At 43.6% G+C, this 16,510-nt stretch overlaps 1 long non-coding RNA gene across 1 annotated transcript in view; it reads left to right on the forward strand.

Annotated features, from left to right (window-relative positions):
* The window catches only part of LOC146348193 (uncharacterized), a 36,551-nt gene extending 27,335 nt beyond the window's left edge, over positions 1–9,216 (forward strand). Inside the window, exon 3 of the long non-coding RNA XR_014789920.1 lies at positions 7,636–9,216. This is a non-coding gene — a long non-coding RNA (uncharacterized LOC146348193). The remainder of the gene's footprint in view (positions 1–7,635) is intronic.
* Positions 9,217–16,510: the final 7,294 nt, after the last annotated feature.

Consider the following 16,510-nt stretch of genomic DNA (forward strand, 5'->3'; position numbering starts at 1 on the left):
CCACAATCAGAAAAAAATAAGTATAGTTGGAACACATATGGTTACATTCATTTCTAATAGTTATAGACCACCTTTCCATAGTTTCAATCATGTCATTAATTCATTTATTACATTTTTTTTACCACCCAATAGCCAAAGCTCTCTGGGCAGTTTACAAAAATTAAAACCCTTAAAAGTACAATATTGTACATAATATAAAAACTGTTTACATACAAACATAAAAACAGATAGCACAGACACGCACACACACATATATAAACAATAATTTAGTGCAGAAAGCAATCAACAATCCCATAAAAATCAATCAATATACATTCTCCAGCATCACATTATGTACCACCAAGAATCAAACTAGATGTTACATTATTCACACAGTTGACAATTGTGTGCTAAAAAAAAGTAAATAGCAGCTGCATTGGGAGCCCAATCCAGATGAGATCTCAGCATAGGGAGGGAGTCAACCCTTTGCCCCTGCCACAGTCCCAATCAGGACTTCCCCCTCTCCCCTGTGAGGCTACTATTTTCCTCACGAGGTACCAGTAAGGATTCTGATCAGGACCATATCAGGATCAAATGGTTAAAGCCCCCCCACCCACACACACACACCCCACAGTCCACAGTCACTATTTGTTTGCTTATAGAATAATCATGCAAACGTTAATTGTGTGAATAACCCCACATCTGATTTGGCCTTAATGTAGGGCCAAATGACACATTACATTATTCATGCTTTTTTAAAAGCATGTTTAAATTGGCCACTGTTATTTTGAAGAAAAAGCAGGTATGGGACCCTGACCCCAAACACGCTCCTGATAGAGATCAGTGCCCCATGCAATTTTCTGTCGAAAATCCGTGCAATGGGAGATTCTCAGCAGGAAACTGGCTCAAGACTCCTATCCAACCAGGAGCACGTTCGGCATTGAGGCCCTGTAGCAGCTTTTTCTTCAGAATCAAAGTGGCCACTCTAAGCATAGTATTTAAAAGTGTGAATAATGTAAGGTGAAATTTGGCCCTTAAACATGATTATCTCAGGGGTTGCAAACATGATATACCTGGAGATACATGTCTATGTACACACAAAAGGTTTGATCCAGACTTAGTCAGACTTAATTTTTATTTTTTGAATTACATTTCTATACTGCACAAGAGCCAAAGCTCTATGGGCAGTTCACAAAGACTAATACCCTAAAACACAACATTATTTTTTTAAAAAATGATAAAATATTGTAGATTTAGAGGAGACCCTTTGAAATCAATGGGAATTGTTAGTCATGACTCAAGTATCATTGACTTTAATGACTAAACCTGGATCCAACCCATAATATTTTTATATGTTTATGATTGCCATGCATATATATTATAAAACATTTTAGCAGTTGAAGTCAACATTTAGTATGCGGGTGAAAATGGGCATGCATGTTGCTTGTGGGAAGCCAGAACACCATCTGAACATGATTTTTTCCCCTCCAAAATGGCATCATTTTGAGGAGCCTGTTAGAAACAAAACAACAACAACACTATACCTGCTTAAGCTGTAATGCTACTTATTCAAGTGAGCTGGTTTCATTCTTTTGCAGGCGGTTCAAAGGACAAGCTGAGGCCCAAATTGATAGAACAGCACAGGCCTACATGGTTGGCTTTAGAAGGGCATTGGACAAATTCATGGAGGATAGGGTAGCAGTGGTTACTAGTCCTGGTGGCTATATGCTGCCTACAGTAACAGGAGGATATTTTCTTCTTTTTGTTGCCTTTATTTTGTTAACTTTATTTTGAAATAAAATAAAATTTCATGGACAGGCGGGCAGGGGGAACCACAGAAGCAGTATGCCTATGTACACCAGTTGCTGGGAAACATGAGCAGGACACTCATGTCTTACTTGTTAGCTTTCCACAGGCAGCTGGTTGGCAACTGTGTGAACAGAATCCTGAACTAGATAGGATCAAAATATACTTTTCTTTCTAAAATCAATATCCTGCATTTGGTAGAATTCCCCTAGAGATACCTACATTCTAATTCTGAAAAGGAAAAAAAGGGGTGGGGGTGGGAGAGCATTTAGGCCCTCAGGCCAAAAGAATAAAGAAGAGGAAACAACATTCTCTTAACAATGCATGTTGCCCATTTCCTACTAGATAGGTCAGCAACACAAATGTTTTCCTTGTCCCATAAACAGCCTCAATCCCTCTTTCAGCAATTCCTGGTGGTCTCAAACCATCAACAAGCATAAAAACGTTTCCCCCAAATATTTGCCTTAACCAGTTTCTTTGCAGTGTGAAGAAATAAACCAGCTCCCCCTTCCATTGCCTGATTCCTAAGAAGAGGTTCCCGCCCCCAGCCTCCTTACACACATACAATTGCAATTAGAGCTATTCTCATGTAACTTTCCTCCTCTTTGCCCCCCTTGTATAATCTCCATTTCCCTTCGACGTGCGTTATTTGGTTTGGGAATTATGTCTATTTACTCTGAGTGGAAGTTGTACAAAGGTTGTGTTTATGGGAGAAAATTATATCACTGACAAACGCTGATTGGCATGTGGACCTAGCGAGGGAAAACTGCAGAGGGTGTTTTCATCAACTTGGAATAACACAATGATTGTGTTTTCAGCAGAACTAAGTGTTCACATACTCCAGTGCTTTCTGATAGTTGTTTATACAAGGCACAGCTTCCCAGATCCAGAAAAGAGAGTAAGAGAGAGGGAGAGGGACAGAGAAAGAGAGGGAGAGCTTAACCAAGAAGCAGCAACAGCATTAACCATAAGGCATAAGCAGGAATTCCCCTTTGGAAGAAAACCTAGTCTCTCATTTCTATAGAAACTATTAAGAGCCTTTTGTATTGGTTGGTCTGTGCAAAGTAGCCTTACAAGAACTCTAAATTAATTTCCATATGCTTGTAAGACCCATTCACACTGCCAAAGATGAGCCAGCAAATTTTAAGAAAGAATAAGGCTCTCTTTAATACATCCCTAAAAAAAAAATCCCCCAAAGTAAAGGGTGTGGACTGCTCAGGGAGGCTTATGAGAATGAGAGTAGACAGGTTGTAAAAATTGTCATGTTCAGTCAAATGAGATGATGGATGACTTAAGCAAAGCCTATGACCATATAACAGTAATATTTTATCCTAGTACAAAAGTGTACAAGTGCAATCTTCAATCCATTTGTTGTTGTTGTTGTTGTTGTTGTTCAGTCGTTCAGTCGTGTCCGACTCTTCGTGACCCCATGGACCATAGCACGCCAGGCCTTCCTGTCCTGCGCTCTCTCCCGGAGCGTGCTCAAGTTCATATTCATTGCATCCGTGATGCTATCTAGCCATCTCATCCTCTGCCGTCCCCTTCTCCTTTTGCCTTCCGTCTTTCCCAGCATCAGGGTCTTTTCCAGGGAGTTTTCTCTTCGCATTAGGTGGCCAAAATATTGGAGCTTCAGCTTCATTATCTGTCCTTCCAATGAGCACTCAGGGTTGATTTCCTTTAGGATGGACTGATTTGACCTCCTTGCAGTCCAGGGGACTCGTAAGAGTCTTCTCCAGCACCACAGTTCGAAAGCATCGATTCTTCGGCGCTCAGCCTTCCTTATAGTCCAGCTCTCACAGCCATACATTACTACTGGGAAAACCATAGCTTTGATTAGACGGACCTTTGTCGGCAAGGTGATGTCTCTGCTTCTTACTATGCTGTCTAGGTTTGCCATAGCTTTCCTCCCAAGGAGCAAGCGTCTTTTAATTTCATGGCTACAGTCACCGTCTGCGGTGATCTTGGAGCCCAAGAAAGTAAAATCTGTCACTGCTTCCATTTCTTCCCCTTCTATATGCCAGGAAGTGATGGGGCCAGATGCCATGATCTTCGTTTTTTTAATGTTGAGTTTCAAACCAGCTTTTGCACTCTCCTCTTTCACCCTCAACAAGAGGCTCTTGAGATCCTCTTCGCTTTCTGCCATTAGGGTGGTATCGTCTGCATATCGGAGGTTGTTGATAATTCTCCCGGCAATCTTAATTCCGACCTCTGATTCATCCAACCCGGCATTTCTCATGATGTACTCTGCATATAAGTTAAATAAGCAGGGGGACAATATGCAGCCTTGTCGTACTCCTTTCCCAATTTTGAACCACTCGGTTGTTCCATGTCTGGTTCTTACTGTTGCTTCTTGACCCTTGTACAGGTTTCTCAGGAGACAGGTAAGGTGGTCTGGTACTCCCATCACTTTAAGAATTTGCCACAGTTTGTTGTGATCCACACAATCAAAGGCTTTAGCGTAGTCAATGAAGCAGAAATAGACGTTTTTCTGGAATTCTCTTGCTTTCTCCATGATGCAGCGAATGTTGGCGATTTGATCTCTAGTTCCTCTGCCTCTTCGAAACCCAGCTTGTACTTCCGGTAGTTCTCGGTTCGCATACTGCTGAAGCCTAGCTTGTAGGATTTTGAGCATCACCTTGCTGGCATGTGAAATGAGCGCAATTGTGCGGTAGTTTGAACACTCTTTGGCGTTGCCCTTCTTTGGAATTGGAATGTAAACTGACCTTTTCCAGTCTTGTGGCCACTGTTGAGTGTTCCAGATTTGTTGGCATATTGAATGCAGCACTTTAACAGCATCATCTTTTAGGATTTTAAATAGCTCGGCTGGAATACTGTCATCTCCGCTAGCTTTGTTGTTACTAATGCTTCCTAAGGCCCACTTGATTTCACTCTCTAGGATGTCCGGCTCAAGTTCAGTGACCGCACTATCATGGCTATCAGGGACATTCAGATCTTTCCTGTATAGTTCTTCTGTGTATTCTTGCCACCTCTTCTTAATCTCATCTGCTTCTGTTAGGTCCCTGCCTTCTTTGTCCTTGATCATGCCCGTCTTTGCACAAAACGTTCCCTTGAGATCTCCAATTTTCTTGAAGAGATCTCTAGTCTTTCCCATTCTGTTGTTTTCCTCGATTTCTTTGCATTGTTCATTTAAGAAGGCCTTCTTGTCTCTCCTTGCTATTCTCTGGAACTCTGCATTCAGTTGGGTATATCTTCCCCTTTCTCCCTTGCTTTTCGCTTCCCTTCTTTCGTGAGCTACTTGTAAAGCCTCATCAGACAGCCACTTGGCTTTCTTGCATTTCTTTTTCTTTGGGACGGATTTCGTTGCTGCCTCCTGAACAATGTTACGGACCTCCGTCCATAGTTCCTCAGGCACTCTGTCTATCAGGTCTAATCCCTGAAATCTATTCCTCACCTCCACTGTATATTCATCAGGGATATGATTTAGGTCATACCTGAACGGTTTAGTGGTTTTCCCGACGTTCTTCAATTTCAGCCGAAATTTTGCAAGAAGCAGCTCATGATCTGAGCCACAGTCAGCTCCAGGTCTTGTTTTTACTGACTGTATGGAGCTTCTCCATCTTTGGCTGCAAAGGACATAATCAATCTGATTTCGATATTGACCATCTGGTGACGTCCATGTGTAGAGTCGCCTCTTGTGCTGTTGGAAAAGAGTGTTTGCTATGATCAGCATGTTCTCTTGGCAAAACTCTATTAGCTTTTGTCCTGCTTCATTTTGTACACCAAGGCCATGCTTGCCTGTTATCCCAGTGATTTCTTGACTTCCTACTTTAGCATTCCAATCCCCTATGATGAAGAGGACATCTTTTTTTGGTGTTAGTTCTAGAAGGTGTTGTAGGTCTTCATAGAACCGATCAACCTCAGCTTCTTCAGCCTCAGTGGTTGGGGCATAGACTTGAATTACTGTGATGTTGAATGGTTTGCCTTGGATTCGTACTGAGATCATTCTATCATTTTTAAGATTGTACCCCAGTACTGCTTTTCCCACCCTTTTGTTGACTATGAGTGCTACTCCATTTCTTCTAAGGGATTCTTGCCCACAATAGTAGATATGATGGTCACCTGAATTAAATTCGCCCATGCCTGTCCATTTGAGTTCGCTGATTCCCAAGATGTCGATGTTCAATCTTGCCATCTCATGTTTGACCACCTCCAGCTTACCTTGATTCATTGATCTGACATTCCAGGTTCCTAAACAATATTGTTCTTTACAGCATCGGATTTTCTTTTCACCGCCAGACACATCCACAGCTGAGTGTCCTTTCGGGTTTGGCCCAGCCGCTTCACTCTTTCTGGCGCTACTTGGAAATACCCTCTGCTCTTCCCCAGTAGCATATTGGACACCTTCCGACCTGAGGGGCTCATCTTCCGGCGTCATATCTTTTAGCCTTGTGATACGTTCCATGGGGTTTTCTTGGCAAGAATACTGGAGTGGGTTGCCATTTCCTTCTCCAGTGGACCACATTTTGTCAGAACTCTCTGCCATGACCTGTCCGTCTTGGGTGGCCCTGCACGGCATAGCTTATGGCTTCACTGAGTTACGCAAGCCCCTTCGCCACAACAAGGCAGTGATCCATGAAGGGGTCAATCCATTTATTCCAGGGTAAATGGCTATTGGGCTATCGGGAAAACAAACTGAAGAAAGACAGCCTGATCTTAAAAAACAAAAACTGGTGTTTGGATATAAGTGTGTTTAGCGGTAACTTGACTTCAGGTAGGGGCAATATCTATTCAATCTAAGCATTAACACTAACCATTGATACTATGCCTTTTTTATATTCTTTTACAAATATATAAGATTTAAGAGGTAGGTTATTTCAGTACAAGGAAATAATTCATCCTCCTCCCTCGAATAGTAGAGCAACATTTCCTGTTCTGTTTTTCTTTGTAATGCATAATGTAGACATTGCACATCTCCCCTTATGGTAAGATGTGCAAGCTGTCTTCACATGGTGTTTTGCACCTCTCTGCAGGGGGTGCTCCCTTTGGCATCCAGTAATTCCTTTGGTGTTTTTCTGTTTACAGTACACAAATATGTCCCTGGTAAACATGGATTAAACCATGCAACAAGTTACATCACTCATTTATTATACCTTTTCAGTTCCTCCTTTTCTTCTTCTTCTTCTGGCATTTTAGAAAATCTAGCAACAATCCCATGACATAAAAGCCAAAGAGCCTTGTTTGCATTTGCTCTTTGTTGAGAGCTGGAAGAAGAGCTCTTTTTAAAAATCAGTAGCTTACTCAAACTCAACATTTTGATATTGTTTTAAATGTTGCTGTGCAATAGACTTTGTGATATATGGATACACACACACGTGTGTGTGTGCGTGTGTGTGTGCATGTGCTATATAGGTTATATTAAATTATGTTTTAATAACTATCCATTGCTTCCACACAAACACTCTTTAATCCACTGAAGTTTGACAAAAATCTCAGCCTCCTCTAATAGAGGAGGATGGGAGAGCATTTATTAATGCAGCACTTTCTGAATCGTTTTATAATTGGAAACATTTTTTGCCAAGAAAAGTCCATGAATAAAACTCAATTCCAATTCAAACTCCTGGCTCCCTGTTATTTTTAACTCTCCAGTCAAATGTTTTTATTAGATTGAAAACTTTCACTGTTCTTTTTCTTTCTTTCTTTTTTTAATCTCAAGCAGTGTAATGTTCTATAATTATAAAACTGTCCCAGTGATTCTGAAGTCTGGCAAAATAATATACTTTTTTTGGGGGGGGGGATGTCTGTGTATGTTGCCAATTAGTTTTGCTGTAAATACAGACCTCCATCCATCATCGGTCTCTGGGTGGCTATAACAGATCTAATTTGTTTCAGATGCCCTGTTCTTTCTGAGCTGTTCACCAACTCTGCTGACCTGCTGAGAAGACCAAAAGCTCCAGAAGAATGACTGACAAGACAAACACACACACACACACACACACACAGAGAGAGAGAGAGAGAGAGAGAGAGAGAGTGCGCGCTATCTGCTCAGGGTCTGGACCTGCTGCACCACAAGTGAGAAATAGAAGCCACTGCATGCAATTTGCTCTCCTTTTCTCTCCTTTTCAGAAGCTTGCTGCTTCAAAAAGGATTTGAAAGGTGTAGGACTCCCATTAGGGAGTCTGTGACATGGTAATGGAAAACTCTCCTCCCTGACCCATTCTCCTACCTCCCTTCCTTTGCTTTTACAAGGCTTGCTTAAAACCTCCAGTTCCCTAGGAATTTTACGAATGCCTCGGAGCAGCCAAAATAAACTCGTAAAGAAAAAGTTTCGAAAAAAGGTCACAGACCTGTACAGCAAGTGCTAACCGGGAAGTATTTGAAAGCAGAAAGACAGCAAAAGATTTAGAGAAAAGCGCAGGGGCTACAGTGCAAACTAGTGACACATTGGTCTTCTTGTGGCTAAAAACCTGTGGGTTTGCATTTACAAAAGTGACCCCCTCCTACCTCCACATATCCACATGCCCCACCCAGCTTTGCAGCTTTGGTCATGACGCTTTTAGCACTGACTTGAACCAAAGCTGTGTTTGTTTTCCAGCTCCTCCAGAGCAATAAGTAGGCCAAAGATTGCAGGCCCAGAAGCTGCCTGCACTCGTATGAAGCAAAGAATCTGACATGGTCCATATAAAACCAGTCAGGAGGACAATATTGCTTTGAATTTGCCAACAACTGGTAACCATTCGTGGATATGTGGATAACTCAACTACTTTCAAATTTTGTACTTTCTGGCTTAACTGTTTGTTAAAAATGAAAGAATGATGTTTGAATTGATTCTTGAACTCAAAGGAGTAGTACAGAAAGAAAAAGAAAGAAAGAAAGAAGTGAAGTATATTATTAATCAAAAGGATGGTTTGGAAAGGTGTTTTAATCAAGAACCAACAAAGGTGATCTGCAAACAGAATCTTATTCTTACTATTTTCAATGTATGAATCACTTTATTGCCGAACCTTTCAGAGAGACATACATAATAAAAGCAAATGCAAAAACCCTGGTAAAAACAATGACACATTAAAGTATTTGTTTAAGTTCTAAAAGCAGCAGCAATTTAAAAACATTTTAAAGAGGTAAATATTCAAGCAGCAAAAATATGGGGACATGTTTTTAAAAAGCAGAGTTGAATCTAGTATCTTCCCAGAGAGGCTTACCTGGCACCTACATTGTGCTCTTTTTGGTGCCACGTGAAGACCTTATTTTCCCTGGCATTTTAGTCTTTCGGTTTCTGTTGTTTTACATCTGTTACTCTATTTTAATTCTTACCCTGCTGCTAGGATTTATTTGGTTATTTTTATTTTGTACTGTAGTTTTAAACTTGATAATTGTATTTCAGCATCTTGTATTTTATGGTTTTAATTGTTGTGAACACCCAGGCAGCTTCAGCTGTTCGGTGGTATAGAAATGTCATAAATAAATACTATTAAAAATAACACGAGTAGCAGTTAAAATTCTTTTATAAGACTTGGGAAAATAAAAAGTGCCTGATGGCGAAAAGTCAACAAAGTAGGTGCTAGGTAGACCTCTCTGGGGAGAGTATTCCATCATTTGGGGGCCACCACAGAAATGGCCCACTCACAAGTAGCCACCTACCGAATCTGAATCTCACTGTGTGGGGGCACTTACGGACATAGACATAGAATCCTAGGGTTGGAAGGGGCCTACAAGACCATCGAGTCCAACCCCCTGCTCAGTGCAGGAAGCCTGAGTCCCAGGCGGTCACCCAACCAAGTACTAACCAGGGCTGACCCTGCTTACCTTCCGAGATCAGCCGAGATCAGGTGCATCCAGCTGCATTGGAGAGTATTGGCACAGGGTCTCTGATTATTGATCTCAGGGCACAGGCAGGAAGATAAGGGAAGAGGTGATTCTTCAGATACTCTGTCCTCAACCCATGAAAGGGTTTATAGGTTAATAGCTGATTGGGTTGTTATTGAGTGTACATGATGGCAAACCCTGATCTACTTTTGTGTAATGTATGAAATGGCTGTGTACTGGGTTCAGGTGTCATCTTAGTGGTTGTTATTTGGAAGGGGCAGAATTTCTGTGTTCTAGTTCATACTGATAATTTTGGTAAAGCCTGGAATAAACGAATGTCAATTTATTCAAAGTCCAAAGTGGAAACTGGAATGGATTCTGCTGTTACGGGCTTGGTGCTCTTGATTATTGTGAATAGGCTTATGAGTATGGTTTTGCCTAACTTGGTATCTGACTGGTAATAAGGGGCGTTACAGGACACTCTGGGAAGGAGTAATGGTGGAGGTGCACGAGCAAAGCAAGTGGCTTTAAAATGTATTTTATAAAGGTTTAAAAGAAGCAGAAGAAAAAGAAAGAAAAGACTAAGAAACCAACTCCTCATGCTGGGCATTGTAATCCCCCTCCCCTAAATCATTTTACCCCATCCCTGATATGTTTCACACCATCCCTTTTGTTTTGCTTTGGGGGTTCAGCTGAAATGTTCCCCCAAATTTGGACAACCACCCCGCCCACCCCGCCCCCCAAGAAACGTGACCAGGCCTGTTCTCTATACATGATAACAGCCCAGCTTTTGTTCACATTGTTATTTATTCTAACAGAAAAGAGAGCTAAATCAACACTCACTGATTTTGCTAGGGAGTATTGGCTCTTTTTCAAGATTAATCAGCTTCCAATTTAGCCCTGAATACATCAGAGGCAGAAATGAGCCTGGGGGTTGTCGTCACGTAATAAATGATTGTATAAACAGTTCAGCTTTAGCATATGCCAATGAGCATTCTTACAAATGCTAATTTGCGGCCTCAATGAAGAGGACCACCATTGCTGCAGCAGTTTGTGTGTCTGCTGCTCAGTTCTCAGGGCTGAAAAGCAGAACCCTCTCGCACAAGTCTGAGGGACCTCACAGCACTCATTCTGCCTGTTAAGTGGCTGAAGGGAAGTGGCCAGGCCCATTTCCTCTGCTTTCATCCAGCCTGATTCAGGGATGGCACCAGAGGTCTGCATCGTCGGGCACCTGCTGAGGCCCACACCCCTCCAGGGACTCACTGTCAATGTTCAGAGCCTCCCGTCACTGCTACTTCTCCTTGCTGTCACTACCTGCTCTCCTGCCCACTCTGAGCATGCAAGCAATGACACGTGTGAGGAAATGGAACAAATTCTTCCACTTGCCTTTGCCATCTTCCTTTGGGTAGTTTTGAGGATTGTGCCCAGAGGAACATAAGGAGATACCAAGAGCCATGCTGGGTCAAACCAAGGGTCCATCTAGTCCAGCATTCTGCTTACACAGTGGCTGGTGACCTGGAACCCACAACAGGACACAAGGGCAACAGCATCATCCTGCCCATGTTCCCCAGCAACTGGTGTACATAAGCATATTGCTTCTGATACTTGAGGTAGCACTTAGCCATCAGGACTAGTAGCCATTGATAGTCTTCTCCAGGAATTTGTCTAGCCCCCTTTTAAAACCATCCAAATTGGTGGCCATCACTACATTTTGTGATACCAAATTGGTGGCCATCACTACACCTCTGCGTTGATTGCTCTACCTGGACTGAAAATGTTTCTTTTATTCTAGTGACTCTTCTTGGAGTCACTAAGGCTGAAGGAATGTAACTTACCAAAGGAGAGGTGCTGGAGTGAGTCTCAGGCGGCTTAGGCACATTCTCAACCACCTATATGGACATGTGCTGTGCAGTGTGCTGTAACTTTTATGCACTAGCATTTGTACAGCTGTATGCATATCAGCCCACTGTGTCACTTTGCTCTTTTTTGTAGTGGATGGTTTGCATTGGTGGCTTGCTCATTTATTTATTACATTTTTATCCCACCCTGCTTCCAAGGCATTCACGGTGGCATATATGTTCTGTTGCCCATTTTATTCTCACAACTACCCTATGAGATTGGGTATCTAATGGAGAATAATTGGCATAAGGTCACCCAGTGACCTTCATGGGTGAGTGAGGATTTGAACTCAGGATCTCCTCATCCTAGTCGAACACTCAAACCACTGCACAGCACTTATGGACATTAGCGCCAACATGCCACTCAGCTTAATGAACCAGTACTCTTTATAAATAATTATCTTGTGCCACTTTATAACCCCCTGGTAGTGGCTGAACCACAAATGCTTTCCTACTGTAAAATGCTGTATCTCACACAGTCTTAAGCCCTGTTCCAAAATACCTCTAGTGGATTAGCATTCATTGTAGGAGGAAGGGTGAAAAATATGATCTTCTCTGATGCCACATATTTAGTTTTCTTTCATCATGTTTGGGAAGGAATGATATTCACTCCAAGCTATATGGAGAGCTTCGACAAATGCACATCTTGTAGTGTGGGGCATTCTGAAAGGGGGAACACAACCCAAGCAATTTATAGCAGTCACATAAGTAGCCCCTTTTCTTCCACACATTATTCTGTCAACATGGTATTTTTGTTGGAAAAACATCTACTGTAGTTATCATCTCTTTACTGAAAAGAAATCTACTGCAGGTGCTTCAGAGTTCATCCGAGGGATAGGAAAAGTTTGAATGTCCCCAAGAAAGGGAAATTTATGTCAGTGATGACTAATTGATTTCCTTGGCTTCTAATCCCAAAATGTAAGGTTGTTGGGTTTTTGTTTTTTTTAATTTCCTTCTACCCACTACTTCTGGTCCTTTTTTGAAAACACATCTAGTAAAAGAAGCAACATCATATGTTTATGTTCTTTGTGGGCTTATGTTGGACATCCTTACTCTTCCTTGCAACATAGTTTCTTTATTTTCACTAACTTTAGCTTTACCTACTTTAAAAAAACACACACCTCTCTTTTTAATGTATTTTTTAATTAAACAATCAGTGAGCTAAAGGAGCCTGGGGGAAAATGTATTTTGAAAATAAAGCCTGGAATCAGTTGTACAACTTGAAACCACATCTTTGTGTTTGCCAATGAAAGGCACGCTTTCTGACTTCGCATGGACTAAATGTAACATACATGTCAGACTGCTGGGCGTACAATAAATGTTCTCAGAAGTCATAAATCTACTGGTTTTCCTTCAACAGCTAGCATATCATTGCTTAGGAACACCTTCAACAATGTGCACACTTTTATTAGGGCCATACTGCACATTACGTTAAATGCGTGGTCATATTTAGTGTGTGTGTGTATTTTTAAAATACCTCTTCTTAAAAATTGGAAACTTCCCATATGTGGCAAATAGCAGCTTGGGCGTGATTTTCATCAGGACCACAGCACTCTGTGTGTGTGTGTGTGCATGTGTGTGCGCACGCGCACTATGGTCCCCTCTACCCCCTTCACAGTGGTGCAACTGCTAGAGCAATGGGTATAGATATGAGGTCAACAGATAGTGATCTGTGCCTCACTTTGATTAATGACTAGTGGTGACAGATAAGACATATATAAATGTACCACTCCATTCCCCTGCTTTTTCCTTTGCATAATAGGAATACTACTACTGCTGCTGCTACTACAGGGGAAAGACCCTCCCCTCAGAGACTTGGTGGTAGATGACATGCTTTGCATGCAAAAGTTCCCAGGTTCACTCTCCGGCATGATCAGGTAGGACTTGTCTGAAAACCCAGTGAGCCTGAGCCAATATTAAGTCACTGTAGTATAGAGCATCTTATGGATCCAAATGGATTCCTGAACGCGCTTGGGGATTCTCTGGGGCACGCCAACGGCCACTCGGTCGAGACCCTGGTGGGTGGCTGGAATGCCGCAATCACTGGGGCATTAGATCAGGTGGCTCCGAAACACCCTCTGCCCCTGAACAGGGCTCGGACTGCACCATGGTTCAATCCGCGGGTACGAGCTCTGAAACAGGAGGTGAGACGGCTAGAGCGCCGGTGGCGGAAGTCTCGCTCCAAAGACGATCAGACACGGGCTAGAGCTGTATCTTCAGCCTATCACGTGGCGGTGAAGGCAGCAAAAAAGGAATATTTTGCTGCCTCCATCGCGTCTGCAGAGTGCTGTCCCAGGAGGCTGTTCCAAGTGGTCCAGAGCCTGGTCGGTCCTGTGGCTCCGGAACCACTGGAGCATTCTAAGGCCTCCTGTGAGGCCTTGACAAGGCACTTTGCAGATAAAATTGATCAGATTAGGTGTGTTACTCTGCACGCTGTGGATACAGTTAGTGAGCAAGAGGCGGCCTGTGGCAAACCGGTTTTGTGGGATCGGTTCCAGCTTCTTCCTCCTGATGAAGTGGACAAGGTGCTTTCATCTGTACGGCCGACCACCTGCTTACTTGATCCTTGCCCATCGTGGCTCATTATGGGCTGCAGAGAGAGACTGGGTGAGGGGATCAAGGTGGTGGTGAACGCCTCCCTTGAGGAGGGAGTGATGCCATCAGCCCTCAAGGAGGCAGTGATAAGACCGCTCTTAAAGAAGCCCTCCTTGGATCCTCAAGTTCTGAACAACTTTCGCCCAGTCTCAAATCTGCCATTTTTGGGCAAGGTGATTGAGCGGGTGGTGGCGGTGCAGTTGAAGGCACACTTGGAAGAAACTGATTATCTAGACCCATTTCAGTCGGGCTGCAGGCCTGGGCATGGGACAGAAACGGCCTTGGTCGCCTTGGTAGATGATACGAGGAGGGCTCTGGATAGGGGTGAATGCTCCTTCCTTGTTCTCGACCTCTCAGCGGCTTTTGATACTGTTGACCACGGTATCCTCCTGGACTGCCTGGAGGGGTTGGGCATTGGGGACACCGTATTGTGGTGGTTCCGGTCCTTCCTCTCCGGCAGGTACCAGAGGGTAGCACTGGGAGAGGAGGTTTCGGACCTGTGGCCACTTACTTGTGGGGTGCCACAGGGTTCCATCCTCTCCCCGATGCTATTTAACATCTATGTGAAGCCGCTGGGGGCTGTCATCAGGAGGTTTGGGGTGCAGTGTCATCAATATGCGGATGACACGCAGCTCTACCTCTCGTTCAAATCTTCACCAAGGTTGGCCGTAGAATCCCTGTCCAAATGTCTGGAGACGGTGAGTGGCTGGATGGGGAGGAATAAGCTGAAGCTGAACCCTGACAAGACCGAGGTACTTTTGGTGGGAGACAAGAGGAGGCTAGGGGATGTTGACCTGGTGGTGAATGGGGTATGGCTACCCTTGAAAGACCAGGTCCACAGCCGGGGGGTCATTTTGGACTCCCAGCTGTCCATGGAGGCTCAGGTGTCAGCTGTGAGCCGGACAGCGCTGTATCAACTCCATCTGATACGGCAGCTGCGCCCCTTCCTTCCCAACCATCTGCTCCCATCAGTAGTACATCCCCTGGTCTCCTCTCGTTTAGACTACTGTAATGCGCTCTATGTGGGGTTACCCTTGAAGACGGTTTGGAAACTGCAGCTGGTACAGAACGCAGCGGCTCGCCTGATTAAAGGCAGCCGCCGGCGAGATCACATCACTCCAGTGCTGAAGGAGTTGCACTGGTTACCAGTTGTTTTCCGGGCCAAATTCAAGGTGTTGGTTTTGACCTTTAAAACCCTATATGGTTCCGGCCCAGCCTATCTTAAGGATCGCCTCCAGCAGCACCAGACAGGCCGCTTAACAAGATCAGCCTCAGATGGCCTTCTCTCTGTCCCATCAGCCAGGACAGCTAGACTGGTGGGGACGAGGGAGAGGGCCTTTTCTGTGGTGGCCCCCACTCTGTGGAACTCCCTCCCTAGGGAACTCCGTCATGCCCCCTCTTTAATGAGCTTCCGTCGTGCATTAAAAATGTTGTTGTTCAGGCAGGCATTTGGGGTGGGTTAGGGTATTTTAGGAAATGTTTTTATTGTAGAATTTTATTGTTTTAAACTGTTTTATTGTATGTTGTACATCGCCCAGAGTGGCTGGGTGACCAGCCAGATGGGCGATTAATAAATTTAATAATAAAATAATAAAAATAAAAATAGATCAGGAGCAGTCAGACATTGGGCTTTAGATGGGAGGCTTTAGGTTTGCAGGATCTACGTTGTGTTTTTTACTAGAGATTCTGAGTTCCACCAACTGAAGCCTGGTGCACAAAGAGATACACTTAGAATTAAATAATTTTGAGCCCAGGAATTTGTTCTGAGCACCTGAACTGACTGGAGCTCACAGTCCTTCCAGACAAAAATCCATTCTTGATTGCCGCAAGCTTTCTCAATTTCAGCATAATGTGGGCAGGGGAAGAGTCATTTTGTTGCTTCTGCCATTAAACAAGTGGGAGTCAGAAGTCTTTGCCCCTCTACTCATCCAGAAATCTACCTTCTTCTGCCCATCCCTGGTGTAGAAAATAATGAGCATGATGGACAAACAGTTTAACATGGTATAAGGCAGCTTCCTTACTACAAATTTGGGGTGCAGCATTTATTTGATTACTTGGTTCATCAGTTAAAATGTTAATCCTTAGGACTGCATAGGACATGCAATGCATTGCACTGGTAAAAAAAACAAAAAAGGATCCTTTTTTGTTGGGTTCCTTTAGGCAAGCATCCCAAGCTCCCAGGAAGGGCTGCAGAAGGGCCATTGGATCCTATGGATCTCACGAGTGGAGAGGAAGGTGCACAGGCACAGAGTGGGGAGAGATGTCCACTCTTGGAGATATCCTCATTGCGGTAGTGGAATGTTCCACCACCATCCATGCTCCGGCAGCGGTAGAAGGAAAAAAGAAGCATGCCAGGGATCCAAAGATCTCCCGTTACTCCCAAACAAGTGAAAGTGTGTGCCAGTCCTGGAGCTGCCATACTTAATTCCAGCCCATTTCCTATCAATCGGAGGGGAAACATAAAAGAA

The sequence above is a fragment of the Heloderma suspectum genome, chromosome 4 (genome assembly GCF_057233095.1).
Source record: "Heloderma suspectum isolate Gila_16-S chromosome 4, 16-S_ref, whole genome shotgun sequence".
In the NCBI taxonomy this organism is placed as follows: Eukaryota; Metazoa; Chordata; class Lepidosauria; order Squamata; family Helodermatidae; genus Heloderma; species Heloderma suspectum.